Genomic DNA, 16,218 nt, shown 5'->3' with positions numbered 1-16,218 from the left:
ATTTTTGGGCTCAACTTGTCCTGTGCTCACTTGAACAGGAAGGTGGCACAGCGGTCCTTCGCGGGACATTTTGTCATCAAAATCTGGCGTTCTCTGGATTTATGGGCCTTTCAAGACAACTGGGAACTCGGAAACAAACCAGGTTGAATCAAGAAGATGTCAGTGATCTTCAGGTCAGAGCTCTCAAACAATTAGCCAAGCAAGGGAAGTTGGCATAGTAATCCCCTCAGCCCTCATTTGTGATCGAGTTTGCAAATGTACAATTCTGTTCACTCCGGGGCCTGAAACGCCTCATAATTCGATCCGCAATAATTGTACATCTGGGAAAAGTCTGCCAAAACCTTACACTTGTATGTTGGTTTCTTTATATTGATATTGGTTTAAGTAAAAACGAATGTAAGTAAGTTACAAATTGTGCTACTAATGTACATGACGGCACGAACATCATGAAAGTAATGTTTTTGTTTGGTTAGCTTTCGGATATGTCAGGGAAAGTTGTATGATGTAACATCACACTTGTACATTTGTAATTTTCCTTTTACCTGATATTGTCGGATGGCTTGCATTCGTTGTCAGCGGATGCCTCGTCTTCTAGCAAAGATATGAAATACAGTCATAATTGACTGTAGCGCATATAAAGCACACACAACCGCTACCGGTGGTACCATCATGACTTAAACAACCGTGGGACGAAATAGTGACACATTTCCGGGCATGGGCGATCCATTTAAAATTCCTTAATTTTTCCCTCGCCCCTTGCCCTGCAAGTGTCAACTCATCATACGCCATGGTACGTCATCATGGTACGTCACTTAATTTGAGGGGAGGGGGTGTGTCTTTTACGTGTTTGGAATGCAGCCTATGCATGCCTCAAGGTAGGGTTCAGTTTCAGATTGCATATTGCAGTTCCGTCTGGCAGACGCCCCAAGAGTGCATGAGCGCAAGTGCACAACTTTGTTTGAGAGCGATTAGTTTGTTGCAGAAAGTTGCATATAACCGGCTAGAGTATTTTGTTTAATAAAGAAAATGTTGGGTGTATTTACTGACGGCCTGTATACAGTTGAAGTCTGAAGTTTACATACACTTAGGTTGGAGTTATTAAAACTCTTCTTCTTTTTTTTTTAACCACTCCTCAAATCTCTTGTTAACTTGTTATGGCTGCAATCCCGATATCGGGATAAGTGTCATCAACAACCGCTGAATAGCATAGCGCTACATACAATAAATATTACTATAAATATTTATATTCGTGAAATCACAAGTGCAATATAGGAAAACACAGCTTTGCCTTTTATTAATCCACCTGTCATGTCAGATTTTGAAATTATGCTTTATAGCGAAAGCAATCCAAGCGTTTGTGTAAGTTTATCGATCGCACAATCAAACATTAAGTACACATAGCATCAGGTAGCTCGGTCACGAAAATCTGAAAAGCAGTCAAATTAATCGTTGACCTTTGATGATCTTCGGATGTTTTCACTCACGAGAATCCCAGTTACACAACAAATGTTCCTTTTGTTCCATAAAGATTAGTTTTAGATCCAAAATACCTCCGTTTGTTTGTCGCGTTATGTTCAGAAATCCACAGGAAAGAGCGGTCACGACAACGCAGACAAATTCCAAATAGTTTCCATAATGTCCACAGAAACATGTCAAGCGTTTTTTTATAATCAATCCTCAGGTTGTTTTTAAAATATATAATCGATAATATATCAACCGCAAATGTCTTTCACAGTAGGAGAGGGGAAAGCAATACCTACCCAAACTCTGTTGCGCGAGCAAAACTCATGTGACCACTTGACGCGATGTTATCGTTCTGGCTCATTTTTCAAAATAAAAGCCTGAAACTATGTCTGAAGACTGTTGACACCTTGAGGAAGCGATAGGAAAAGGAATCTTGTTCATACCCCTTTAAATGGAGCAAAGGGAGGCTATGGAACATGGAGTTTTCAAAATAGAAGCCACTTCCTGCTTTGATTTTCCTCGGGGTTTCGCCTGCAATAACAGTTCTGTTATGCTCGCAGACAATATTTTGAAAGTTTTGGAAACTTTAGAGTGTTTTCTATCCAATACTAATAATAATATGCATATATTAGCAACTGAGACTGAGGAGCTGGCCGTTTACAATGGGCACCTTTTCATCCAATCTACTCAATACTGCCGCCGCAGCCATAAAAAGTTAACAAGCTCATTCGTATGTTTTTTTAAGTGACAAATCATTGTAAATACAAATACCAAGGTTGGTATGCAGGGACTCATTTGATTATAGAACCATCCGATGAGTGAAGATCCATCTGAAACAATTTTAAGAGATACACACATTTTGTTTTACCCGTATTAAGCACAAGTTTTATATCAGTAAGGGCTTCCCGCACAACTGCAAAATCAGACTGTAACCTTGTCACAGCCAGATCAGAAAAGGTCAGTCAGGGTAATCATACATAAATGTATCATCCACATACAGATGAAATGTACAATATAACAGATTGAGCAATAGCATTTATATATATAGTGAAAAGAACAGGTCCTAGTACCGACCCCTGCGGTACACCTTTATGTACTTCAAGAAATTTGGACTTAACTCGGACCATCTTTATTGATGGGGTTATCACTGAAAAAATCATGAAACCGAGAGCAGACATCACAAGCCCAATCAAGGACAACTTATTCAATAAAATAGCACGCTCAACAGCAAACACTTTTGACAAGTCAAGTAAAATTTTACTTACTCATATGCGCCAAATACAATCGATGTAGACCTTAGCATGAAATGCTTACTTACGAGCCCTTAACCAACAATGCCGCTAAGAAAATATAGTTAAAATATTTACTAAACAAAGAACAACGAGGCTATATACAGGCGGAACAGGTTAGTCAAGGTAATTTATACATGTAGGTCGGGGTAAAGTGACTTGGCGCTCTGGTACCGCTTGCCGTGTGGTAGCAGAGAGAACAGCCTGACATCGGTGACTGGAGTCCATAAACAAGGTAGCACAAAGATCTACATTTAATTCTCACCTGATGGAAGTTTAGTTACAAATGTAAATTGTCATTGTGTGTCAGGGTAGTGTTTCCCAAACCCAGCTTCGAGTAGCCCTACTTTCAAACATTTCACTAAGGCTATTTTATCTACCTAACACTTTGATCAATGCCAGTAGCACAACTGGTCAACTAATCATCAAGCCCTTGATTAGTTGAATCTGGTCAGCTTGGACTGGAATAGACCAGATAAGGGGAATAGCTGGGAGAGGTTTGGGAAACACTACCGCTGATGTCATATTACAGAGTCTACCCAAGAAGAAGACTATGACCCTGTCCAGAAACAACCCTCTACCTACCCCCTAGGTCTAAGAGCAGCCTATCTTATCAAAGGGAAACATTAATTACACCCATCGGTAACCTTCAGAAGCCCCTAAGCTCTAGTGGGTAGAGGCTAGCGTTGTGCCCCCATTAGATTAGTGGAGGCATGGTCTAGTATACCAGTAATTTCCTTTCTTATCAGTGAAGGGAAGTGAACAACTGCACACATTGTGAGGAAGGAGAGTTTAATGGTGCATTCGGAAAGTATTCAGACCCCTTGATACTTCATATCCAAGTGTTCAGACCCTTTACTCCGTCATTTACTCAGATCATTGCCTGCATCCGTAATGGGTCTGTGGTCAAACGACCACCCCTCATCACTGTCAAACGCTCCCTAAAACACTTCTGCGAACAAGCCTTTCTAATTGACCTGGCCAGGGTATCCTGGAATGACATTGACCTCATCCCGTCAGTAGAGGATGCCTGGTTATTCTTTAAAAGTGCCTTCCTCACCATCTTAACTTCTTCGATATAGGGGGCGCTCTTTTAATTTTTGGATTTAAAAACGCTCCCGTTTTAAACAAGATATTTTGTCACAAAAAGATGCTCGACTATGCATATAATTGACAGCTTTGGAAAGAAAACACACTGACGTTTCCAAAACTGCAAAGAAATTATCTGTGAGTGCCACAGAACTGATGCTACAGGCGAAACCAAGATGAAATTTCAAACAGGAAATGCCCCAGATTTTGAAGGCGCTGTGTTCCAATGTCTCCTTATATGGCTGTGATTGCGCCAGGGAATGAGCTTACACTTTCTGTCGTTTCCCCAAGGTGTCTGCAGCATTGTGATGTATTTGTAGGCATATCATTGGAAGATTGACCATTTTACACTACATCTACCAGGTGCTCGCTTGGTGTCCTCTGTCGCAATTATTGCGTAATCTCCAGCTGCGTGTATTTTTCCATTTGCTTCCAAGGAGAAACCCAACTGCCACGAATGATTTATCATCGAATATATATGTGAAAAACACCTTGAGGATGATTCTAAACAACGTTTGCCATGTTTCTGTCGATATTATGGAGTTCATTTGGAAAAAAGTTTGGCGTTGTAATGACTGAATTTTCAAGGTTTTTTTCTTAGCCAAACGTGATGAACAAAACGGAGCGATTTCTCCTAAACAAATAATATTTTTGGAAAAACTGAACATTTGCTATCTAACTGAGAGTCTCCTCATTGAAAACATCGAAGTTCTTCAAAGGTAAATGATTTTATTTTAATGCTTTTCTTGTTTTTGTGAAAATGTTGCCTGCTGAATGCTAGGCTTAATGCTATGCTAGCTATCAATACTCTTACACAAATGCTTGTGTAGCTATGGTTGAAAAGCATATTTTGAAAATCTGAGATGACAGTGTTGTTAACAAAAGGCTAAGCTTGTGAGTGAATATATTTCTTTCATTTCATTTGCAATTTTCATGAATAGTTTACGTTGCGTTATGGTAATGAGCTTGAGGCTATGATTACACTCCCGGATACGGGATTGCTCGACGCAAGAAGTTAAATGAGCATGCTCCGTTCAAAAAATGTAGAACTAGGAATAGATATGGCCCTTGGTTCACTCCAGACCTGTCTGCCCTTAACCAGCACAAAAACATCCTGGGGCGTTCTGCATTAGCATTGAATAGCCCCCGTGATATGCAACTTTTTAGGGAAGTTATATACACAGGCAGTTAGGAAAGCTAAGGATAGCTTTTTCAAACAGAAATTTGCATCCTGTAGTACAAACTCAAAAAAGTTCTGGGACACTGTAAAGTCCATGGAGAATAAGAGCACCTCCTCCCAGCTACCCACTGCTCTGAGGCTAGGAAACACTGTCACTACCGATAAATCCACTATAATTGAGAATTTCAATTATCTACGGCTGGCCATGCTTTCCACCTGGCTACCCCTACCCCAGGCAACAGCCCTGCGCTCCCCACAGCAACTCGCCCAAACCTCCCCCACTTCTCCTTCACCCACATCCAGATAGCTGATGTTCTGAAAGAGCTGCAAAATCTGGACCCTCTCTTTCTAAAATGATCTGCCGAAATTGTTGCAACCCCTATTACTAGCCTGTTCAACCTCCCATTCGTATCATCTGAGATTCCCATAGATTGGAAAGCTGCCACGGTCATCCCCCTCTTCAAAGGGGGAGACACTCTAGACCAAAACTGCTACAGACCTATATCTATATTCTATATTCTAATGTCTTCGAAAGCCAAGTTAACAAACAGATTACCGTCCCTTTAGATTCCCACCGCACCTTCTCTGCTATGCAATTTGGTTTCAGAGCTGGTCATGGGTGCACCTCAGCAACGCTCAAGGTCCTAAACGATATCATAACTGCCATCGATAAGAGACATTACTTTGCAGCCGTATTCATCTTCTCGGTTTAGGCTTTTGACTCTGTCAATCACCACATTCTTATTGGCAGACTCAACAGCCTTGGTTTCTCAAATGATTGCCTCGACTGGTTTACCAACTACTTCTCTGATAGAGTTCAGTGTGTCAAATCGGAGGGCCTGTTGTCTGGACCTCTGGGAGTCTCTATGGGGGTGCCACAGGGTTAAATTCTCGGGCAGACTCTCTTCTCTGTATACATCAATGATGTCGCTCTCGCTGCTGGTGATTCTTTGATTCACCTCTACGCAGACGACACCATTCTGTATACCTCTGGCCCTTTGTTGGACACTGTGTTAACTAGCCTCCAGATGAGCGTCAAAACCATACAACTCTCCTTCCGTGGCCTCCAACTGCTCTTAAATGCAAGTAAAACTAAATGCATGCTCTTCAACCGATCGCTGCCCGCACCTGCCCGCCCGTCCAGCATCACTACTCTGGACGGTTCTGACAAATAAAAGGTGCCTGGTTAGACTGTAAACTTTCCTTCCAGACTCACATTAAACATGTCCAATCCAAAATTAAATCTAGAATCCGCTTCCTATTTCGCAACAAAGCATCCTTCACTCATGCTGCCAAACATACCCTCGTAAAACTGACCATTCTACCGATCCTCGACTTTGTCGATGTCAAAATAGCCTCCAACACTCTATTCAAAAAACTGGATGCAGTCTATCACAGTGCCATCCGTTTTGTCACCACAGCCCCATATACTACCCACCACTGCGACCTGTATGATCTCGTTGGCCGGCCCTCGCTTCGTACTCGTCGCCAAACCCACTGGCTCCAGGTCATCGACAATCTCTGCTAGGTAAAGCCCCGCCTTATCTCAGCTCACTGGTCACCGTAGCACACGCTCCAGCAGGTATATCTCACTGGTCACCCCCAAGCCAATTCTTCCCAAGCCAATCCTTCCAGCTCTCTGCTGCCAATGACTGGAACGAACTGCGAAAATCTCTGAAGCTGGAGATTCTTACCTCCCCCACTAGCTTTAAGCACCAGCTGTCAGAGCAGCTCACAGATCACTGCACATGTACATAGCTCATCTGTAAATAGCCCATCCAATCTACCTCATCCCCATACTGTATTTATTTATTCATCTTGCTCCTTTGCACCCCAGTATCTCTACTTGCACATTCATCTTCTGCACATCCTACAATTCCAGTGTTTAACTGATTTTTGTACTCTGATGTCCTTGGGTAGGCGGAGGGAGTCTGGAAGGGCATCTAGAAATCTTTGGGTTGACCAAGAATTTATAGCACGACTTTTGGTTGGGGTCTGAGCAGATTATTTGTTGCGATTGCAAACGTAATAAAATGGTGGTCCGATAGTCCAGGATTATGAGGAAAAACATTAAGATCCACAACATTTATTCCACTAGACAATACTAGGTCCAGAGTATGACTGTGGCAGTGAGTAGGTCCAGAGACATGTTGGACAAAACCCACTCAGTCGATGATGGCACCGCACCGAAAGCCTTTTGGAGTGGGTCTGTGGACTTTTCCATGTGAATATTAGTCACCAAAAATTAGAATATTATCTGCCATGATTACAAGGTCCGATAGGAATTCAGGGAACTCGGTGAGGAACACTGTATACGGCCCAGGAGGCCTGTAAACAGTAGCTATAATAAGTGATTGAGTGGGCTGTGTAGATTTCATGACTAGAAGCTCAAAAGACACGTCCTTTTTGTTTTGTAAATTGAAATTTGTTATCATAAATGTTAGCAACACCTCTTTGCGGGATGCGCCGGGGATATGGTCACTCGTGTAACCAGGAGGTGAGGCCTCATTTAACACAGTAAATTCATCAGGCTTAAGCCATGTTTCAGTCAGGCCAATCACATCAAGATTATGATCAGTAACTATAACTGCCTTGGAAGTGAGGGATCAAACATTAAGTAGCCCTATTTTTACATGTAAGGTATCACAATCTCTTTCAATAATGGCAGGAATGGGGGAGGTCTTTATTCCAGTGAGATTGCTAAGGCGAACACCGCCATGTTTAGTTTTGCCCAACCTAGGTCGAGGCACAGACATGGTCTCAATGGGGATAGCTGAGCTGACTACACTGACTGGTCTAGTGGCAGATTCCACTAAGCTGGCAGGTTGGCTGGCTGGCTAACAGCCTGCTGCCTGGCCTGAACCCTATCTCATTGTGGAGCTAGGGGAGTTAGAGCCCTGTCTATGTTCGTAGATAAGATGAGAGCACCCCTCCAGCTAGGATGGAGTCCAGTCACTCCTCAACAGGCCAGGCTTGGTCCTGTTTGTGGGTGAGTCCCAGAAAGCGGGCCAAATATCTACGAATTCTATCTTTTGAGAGGGGCAGAACGGTTTTAAACCGCTCGATTGAGTTGTGAGACTCTGCTGTAGAGCTCATCACTCATTTACATTACATTTAAGTCATTTAGCAGACGCTCTTATCCAGAGCGACTTACAAATTGGTGCGTTCACCTTAAGACATCCAGTGGAACAGCCACTTTACAATAGTGCATCTAAATCTAGTAAGGGGGGGGGGGTGAGAAGGATTACTTTATCCTATCCTAGGTATTCCTGAAAGAGGTGGGGTCTCCGGAAGGTGGTGATTGACTCCGCTGTCCTGGCGTCGTGAGGGAGTTTGTTCCACCATTGGGGGGCCAGAGCAGCGAACAGTTTTGACTGGGCTGCGCGGGAACTGTACTTCCTCAGTGGTAGGGAGGCGAGCAGGCCAGAGGTGGATGAACGCAGTGCCCTTGTTTGGGTGTAGGGCCTGATCAGAGCCTGGAGGTACTGAGGTGCCGTTCCCCTCACAGCTCCGTAGGCAAGCACCATGGTCTTGTAGCGGATGCGAGCTTCAACTGGAAGCCAGTGGAGAGAGCGGAGGAGCGGGGTGACGTGAGAGAACTTGGGAAGGTTGAACACTAGACAGGCTGCGGCGTTCTGGATCAGTTGTAGGGGTTTAATGGCACAGGCAGGGAGCCCAGCCAACAGCGAGTTGCAGTAATCCAGACGGGAGATGACAAGTGCCTGGATTAGGACCTGCGCCGCTTCCTGTGTGAGGCAGGGTCGTACTCTGCGGATGTTGTAGAGCATGAACCTACAGGAACGGGCCACCGCCTTGATGTTAGTTGAGAACGACAGGGTGTTGTCCAGGATCACGCCAAGGTTCTTAGCGCTCTGGGAGGAGGACACAATGGAGTTGTCAACCGTGATGGCGAGATCATGGAACGGGCAGTCCTTCCCGGGAGGAAGAGCAGCTCCGTCTTGCCGAGGTTCAGCTTGAGGTGGTGATCCATCATCCACACTGATATGTCTGCCAGACATGCAGAGATGCGATTCGCCACCTGGTCATCAGAAGGGGAAAGGAGAAGATTAATTGTGTGTCGTCTGCATAGCAATGATAGGAGAGACCATGTGAGGTTATGACAGAGCCAAGTGACTTGGTGTATAGCGAGAATAGGAGAGGGCCTAGAACAGAGCCCTGGGGGACGCCAGTGGTGAGAGCGCGTGGTGAGGAGACAGATTCTCGCCACGCCACCTGGTAGGAGCGACCTGTCAGGTAGGACGCAATCAAGCGTGGGCCGCGCCGGAGATGCCCAACTCGGAGAGGGTGGAGAGGAGGATCTGATGGTTCACAGTATCGAAGGCAGCCGATAGGTCTAGAAGGATGAGAGCAGAGGAGAGAGAGTTAGCTTTAGCAGTGCGGAGCGCCTCCGTGATACAGAGAAGAGCAGTCTCAGTTGAATGACTAGTCTTGAAACCTGACTGATTTGGATCAAGAAGGTCATTCTGAGAGAGATAGCGGGAGAGCTGGCCAAGGACGGCACGTTCAAGAGTTTTGGAGAGAAAAGAAAGAAGGGATACTGGTCTGTAGTTGTTGACATCGGAGGGATCGAGTGTAGGTTTTTTCAGAAGGGGTGCAACTCTCGCTCTCTTGAAGACGGAAGGGACGTAGCCAGCGGTCAGGGATGAGTTGATGAGCGAGGTGAGGTAAGGGAGAAGGTCTCCGGAAATGGTCTGGAGAAGAGAGGAGGGGATAGGGTCAAGCGGGCAGGTTGTTGGGCGGCCGGCCGTCACAAGACGCGAGATTTCATCTGGAGAGAGAGGGGAGAAAGAGGTCAGAGCACAGGGTAGGGCAGTGTGAGCAGAACCAGCGGTGTCGTTTGACTTAGCAAACGAGGATCGGATGTCGTCGACCTTCTTTTCAAAATGGTTGACGAAGTCATCTGCAGAGAGGGAGGAGGGGGAGGAGGATTCAGGAGGGAGGAGAAGGTGGCAAAGAGCTTCCTTGGGTTAGAGGCAGATGCTTGGAATTTAGAGTGGTAGAAAGTGGCTTTAGCAGCAGAGACAGAAGAGGAAAATGTAGAGAGGAGGGAGTGAAAGGATGCCAGGTCCGCAGGGAGGCGAGTTTTCCTCCATTTCCGCTCGGCTGCCCGGAGCCCTGTTCTGTGAGCTCGCAATGAGTCGTCGAGCCACGGAGCGGGAGGGGAGGACCGAGCCGGCCTGGAGGATAGGGGACATAGAGAGTCAAAGGATGCAGAAAGGGAGGAGAGGAGGGTTGAGGAGGCAGAATCAGGAGATAGGTTGGAGAAGGTTTGAGCAGAGGGAAGAGATGATAGGATGGAAGAGGAGAGAGTAGCGGGGGAGAGAGAGTGAAGGTTGGGACGGCGCGATACCATCCGAGTAGGGGCAGTGTGGGAAGTGGAAGAACAGCATCTATTAAAGATGAGGTCGAGCGTATTGCCTGCCTTGTGAGTAGGGGGGAAGGTGAGATGGTGAGGTCAAAAGAGGAGAGGAGTGGAAAGAAGGAGGCAGAGAGGAATGAGTCAAAGGTAGACGTGGGGAGGTTAAAGTCGCCCAGAACTGTGAGAGGTGAGCCGTCCTCAGGAAAGGAGCTTATCAAGGCATCAAGCTCATTGATGAACTCTCCGAGGGAACCTGGAGGGCGATAAATGATAAGGATGTTAAGCTTGAAAGGGCTGGTAACTGTGACCGCATGGAATTCAAAGGAGGCGATAGACAGATGGGTAAGGGGAGAAAGAGAGAATGACCACTTGGGAGAGATGAGGATCCCGGTGCCACCACCCCGCTGACCAGAAGCTCTCGGGGTGTGCGAGAACACGTGGGCGGACGAAGAGAGAGCAGTAGGAGTAGCAGTGTTATCTGTGGTGATCCATGTTTCCGTCAGTGCCAAGAAGTCGAGGGACTGGAGGGAGGCATAGGCTGAGATGAACTCTGCCTTGTTGGCCGCAGATTGGCAGTTCCAGAGGCTACCGGAGACCTGGAACTCCACGTGGGTCGTGCGCGCTGGGACCACCAGATTAGGGTGGCCGCGGCCACGCGGTGTGGAGCGTTTGTATGGTCTGTGCAGAGAGGAGAGAACAGGGATAGACAGACACATAGTTGACAGGCTACAGAAGAGGCTACGCTAATGCAAAGGAGATTGGAATGACAAGTGGACTACACGTCTCGAATGTTCAGAAAGTTAAGCTTACGTAGCAAGAATCTTATTGACTAAAATGATTAAAATGATACAGTACTGCTGAAGTAGGCTAGCTGGCAGTGGCTGCGTTGTTGACTTTGTAGGCTAGCTGGCAGTGGCTGCGTTGTTGGCACTACACTAATCAAGTCGTTCCGTTGAGTGTGGTAGTTTCTACAGTGGTGCTATTCGGGGGCTAGCTGGCTAGCTAGCAGTGTTGATTACGTTACGTTGCGTTAAAAGAACGACAATAGCTGGCTAGCTAACCTATAAAATCGCTCTAGACTACACAATTATCTTTGATACAAAGACGGCTATGTAGCTAGCTATGTAGCTAGCTACGATCAAACAAATCAAACCGTTGTACTGTAATGAAATTAAATGAAAATGTGATACTACCTGTGGAGCGAATGCGACCGGGTTGTTGAGTGAGGAAGTTCTATTCGGTGGACGTTGGCTAGCTGTTGGCTAGCTAGCAGTGTCTCCTACATTAAGGACGACAAATAGCTGGCTAGCTAACCTCGGTAAATTAAGATAATCACTCTAAGACTACACACTCTAAACTACACAATTATCTTGGATACGAAGACAGCAAAGACAACTATGTAGCTAGCTAACACTACACTAATCAAGTCGTTCAGTTGAGTGTAATAGTTTTTACAGTGCTGCTATTCGGAAGACGGTGGACGTTTGCTAGCTGGCTAGCTGGCTAGCTGCTGGGCAGATAGCAGTGTAGACTACGTTAGGACGACGAAATACGATAATTACGCAATTATCTTTGATACAAAGACGGCTATGTAGCTAGCTAAGAAGAAATTGCTAAGATTAGACAAATCAAACCGTTGTACTATAATGTAATGAAAAGTTATACTACCTGCAGACCAAAGCGCTCGGATGCGACCGCTCACTCCAACCCGGAAGACGTAACTGGGAGGGGGGCCCCCTAACTGGGAGGGGGGCCAGAAACAATTACTCGATGCTGACACATCTTACTAGCTGAAGATATGTTGAGCTTTGTGACCTCTGACTGTTTCATCCTAACATCGTTGGTGCCGACGTGGATAACAATATCCATATACTCTCTACACTCGGTGCTGGCAAAATCTAAAACTGGCATCTTCAGATTAGCCTTAACGTCGGTAGCCCTGCCCCCTGGTAAACAGTGTATGATTGCTGGATGATTCGTTTTAAGTCTAATACTGCAGGTAATGGAGTCGCCAATGACTAGGGTTTTCAATTTGTCAGAGCTAATGGTGGGAGGCGTCTCAGACTCCTTAACGGGAGGTGTAGAGACCAGAGAAGGCTCAGACTCTGACTCCGACTCGCTGCTTAATGGGGAGAACCGGTTGAATGTTTCTGTCGGCTGAATGAGTGACACCAGTTGAGCATTCCTACAGTATTTCCCTCCAGAAGCCATGAGAAAGCTGTCCGGCTGCGGGGTCTGTTATTGGTGGTACAGATGCTGTTTCATCCTTTCCTTCACTGAAATGACCCTTGCCTAACGATTGCGTCTGAAAATGGGCTTGCAGCACAGCTATCCTCGCCATAAGGCAATCGTTCTCCTGTATATTAATAGTACAGTGACTGCATTTAGAAGGCATCAAGTTAATATTACTACTTAGCTTTGGCTGGTGTAGATCCTGACAAACCACGTCCAGATAAAGCGTCCGGAGTGAAAAAAGTTGAATGGAAAAAAAAAAGTAGAGCAGGGGAAAATTGAAACGGTAAGTAAAACCGTGAAGTTGTCAGGTAGCAAAGTAAGGTTAGCAACAAAACGCACAGCAGCACGTAAAACACGTCTGCAAGTTGTGACTGGAAATGACACTTTGATGCAATGAGTGAATCTTTCTCAGGTGTACAAAGGATGGATACCTCGTGGGATCCTCCTGATCACATTCAGGCCAAAGAGTTCAGTCTTGGTTTCATCAGACCAGAGAATCTTATTTTTCATGGTCTGAGAGACCTTTAGGTGCCTTTTGGCGAACTAAACGGGCTGTCATTTGCCTTTCACAGAGGAATGGCTTCCCTCTGGCCACTCTATCACGGGGGCAATGCAAATAGTCCGGGAAGCCATTTGATTAGCTGTTCAGGACTCTTATGGCTTGGGGTAGAAGCTGTTAAGAAGCTTTTCGGATGTCGACTTGGCTCTCTGGTACCGCTTGCCGTGTGGTAGCATAGACAACAGGCTATAACGAGGGGGGCTGGAGTCTGACCATTTTTAGGGCCTTCCTCTGACACCGCCTGGAATAGAGGTCCTGGATGGCAGGAAGCTTGGCCCCAGTTATATAACCAGTCTAGGATGCTCTTGTCCAGGTGGGAAGGGGCAGTGTGGAGTGCAATAGAGATTGCATCATCTGTGGATCTGTTGGGGCGGTATGCAAATTGGAGTGGGTCTAGGGTTTCTGGGATAATGGTGTTGATGTGAGCCATGACCAGCCTTTCAAAGCACTTCTTGGCATCCTGGTAATCCGTCTGGCTCTGCGGCCTTGTGAATGTTGACCTGTTTTAAGTCTTACTCACATTGGCTATGGAGAGTGTGATCACACAGTCGTCCGGAAGAGCTAATGCTCTCATGAATGTTTCAGTGTTTACTCGCCTCGAAGCGAGCATAAAGTAATTTGGCTCGTTTGGTAGGCTTGTGTCACTGTGTGCTTCCACTTGTAGTCGTTAATAGTTGGCCAGCCCTGCCACATCCAATGAGCGTCGGAAGAGGTGTAGTACGTTTCAATCTTAGGCCTATATTTACACTTTGCCTGTTTGATGGTTCATCGAAGGGCATAGGGGGATTTCTTATAAGCTTCCGGGTTAGAGTCCCTCTCCTTGAATACGGCAGCTCTACCCTTTACCTCAGTGTGGATGTTGCCTATAATCCATGGCTTCTGGTTGGGGTATGTACAGTGAGGGGGGAGTATTTGATCCCCTGCTGATTTTGTACGTTTGCCCACTGACAAAGAAATTATCAGTCTATCATTTTAATGGTAGGTTTATTTGAACAGTGAGAGACAGAATAACAACAAAAATCCAGAAAAACGCATGTAAAAAACGTTTAAAATGTATTTGCATTTTAATGGGGGGGAAAGCATGATTTTTATTTCTGAGTTTTGTGTCGCGCCTGCAGGGTTGAAATATGTTTTCTCTCTTTTGTTTACGGAGGTGCTATCCTCAGATAATGGCGTCGTTTGCTTTCACCGAAAAGCCTTTTTGAAATCTGACATGTTGGCTGGATTCACAACACGTGTAGCTTTAATTTGGTGTCTTACATGTGTGATTCCATGAAAGTTTGATTTTTATAGGAATTTATTTGAATTTGGCGCTCTGCATTGTCTCTGGCTTTTGGCCAAGTGGGACGCTACTGTCCCACATATCCCAGAGAGGTTAACATGCTGTGAGAAATTAGGTAAAACTGATTTGAGTTTTCCTGCATTAAAGTCCCCGGCCGCCAGACATTCCGCCTCTGGATGAGCGTTTTTCCTGTTTGCTTATGGCGGTATTGTCATTGAGTGCGGTCCAAGTCCCAGCATCGGTTTGTGGTGGTAAATAGACCGCTACGAAGAATATAGATGGAAAAACTCTCTTGGGAAATAATGTGGTCTACAGCTTATCATAAGATACTCTACCATAGGTGAGCAAAACCTTGAGACTTCCTTAGACTTATTGCACCAGCTGTTGTTTACAAATCTACACAGACCGCCACCCCATGTCTTACCAGGGGCAGTTGTTCTATCCTGCCGAAAAAGCGTAAAACCGGCCAGCTTTGTTATTCATGTCGTCGTTCAGCCACGACTCCGTGAATGTTTTTAACATCCCGTTGGTAGGATATACGTGATTGTAGTTCTATTTTATTGTACGTTGGCTAATAGGACTGGTGGTCAAGGCAGATTACCCAGTCGCCATCGGGTCCTTACAAGGCACCCCAACTACTTCCCCGATATCTCTGTCTCGTTCTCCTGCGAATGACGGGGATGAGGGCCTTGTCGGGTGTCTGGAGTAAATCCTTCATGTCCGACTCGTTAAAGAAAAATGCTTCTTACAGTACGGGGTGAGTAATAGCTGTCCTGATATCTAGAAGCTCTTTTCGTTCATAAGAGATGGTGGCAGAAACATTATGTACAAAATAAGTTACAAATAATGTGAAAAAACACACAATAGTACAATTTGGTTAGGGGACCGTAAAATGTTTTACGGCAGCCATTCTTAATTCTTCTCTTGGAGACCTTTAATGCTGTCCCTCGATACAATCCTGTCTCGGCGCTCTACGGACAATTCCTTGAACATTGTTAGAGTTGCGTCAATTCGAATCTGGTATCAGGATAAATATGACAATGAGTCACCGATTGTATACTATGTATTTTTTATTAGCTAAGCAATAAGTGGTAAATGCAATTTTTGTATATACGGGCTCTCTGTCCCACCTCGCAGGGCAAAACAGAGAACTGACAAGATGTATGTAAACAGTATTCTTTATACTGTGATAGACAGTTCCAACCCGTCTGTTGGCCTATCACAGTAGAGACTGGGCGTGGTTTAAACTTGCTCAGCCTATTGCAGGCACTCAGGCGGGTCCCCGCCTCTTGGCGCTTCTTTGACAGATGTAACTTGCTTGTGAAGAACATCCAGGCTCTCATGCTCCATACCGTTATCTCGCACCTGGCTCCTGTTATCTAACAAAAGACCGCTTGTTCTCGCAACACCCCGCTCTGAATGTGCCCCCCTCCCAACTCATTGAACAGTTCCTGTCTTCATGCTACTTTTCCATCATGAGAAAGGCCCATGGCCTTGAAACAATGTTTCAAGTCAGCTATGTTGCATAACACATACATACATCCACACAAGCCAACAGCAGATAATATTTAATGATATATATGGTAATGGCTATAGTGTAAAACACAGAAACCTCATAACATCATGGCTTGGTTTTTGCTCTGACATGCACGGTCAACTTTGGGGCCTTTTATATAGACAGGTGTGTGCCTTTCCAAATCATGTCCAGTTAATTGAATTTACCACAGGTGGACTCCATTC

At 45.4% G+C, this 16,218-nt stretch overlaps 1 protein-coding gene across 1 annotated transcript in view; it reads left to right on the top strand.

Annotated features, from left to right (window-relative positions):
• znf1035 (zinc finger protein 1035) overlaps positions 1-16,218 on the top strand; it is a 95,570-nt gene that overhangs the window by 6,646 nt on the left and 72,706 nt on the right.

The sequence above is a fragment of the Oncorhynchus nerka genome, linkage group LG3 (genome assembly GCF_034236695.1).
Source record: "Oncorhynchus nerka isolate Pitt River linkage group LG3, Oner_Uvic_2.0, whole genome shotgun sequence".
NCBI classification, from domain to species: domain Eukaryota; kingdom Metazoa; phylum Chordata; class Actinopteri; order Salmoniformes; family Salmonidae; genus Oncorhynchus; species Oncorhynchus nerka.
Note: the sequence above shows the minus strand (reverse complement) of the source record. Positions and strands in the feature narration are given on the sequence as shown.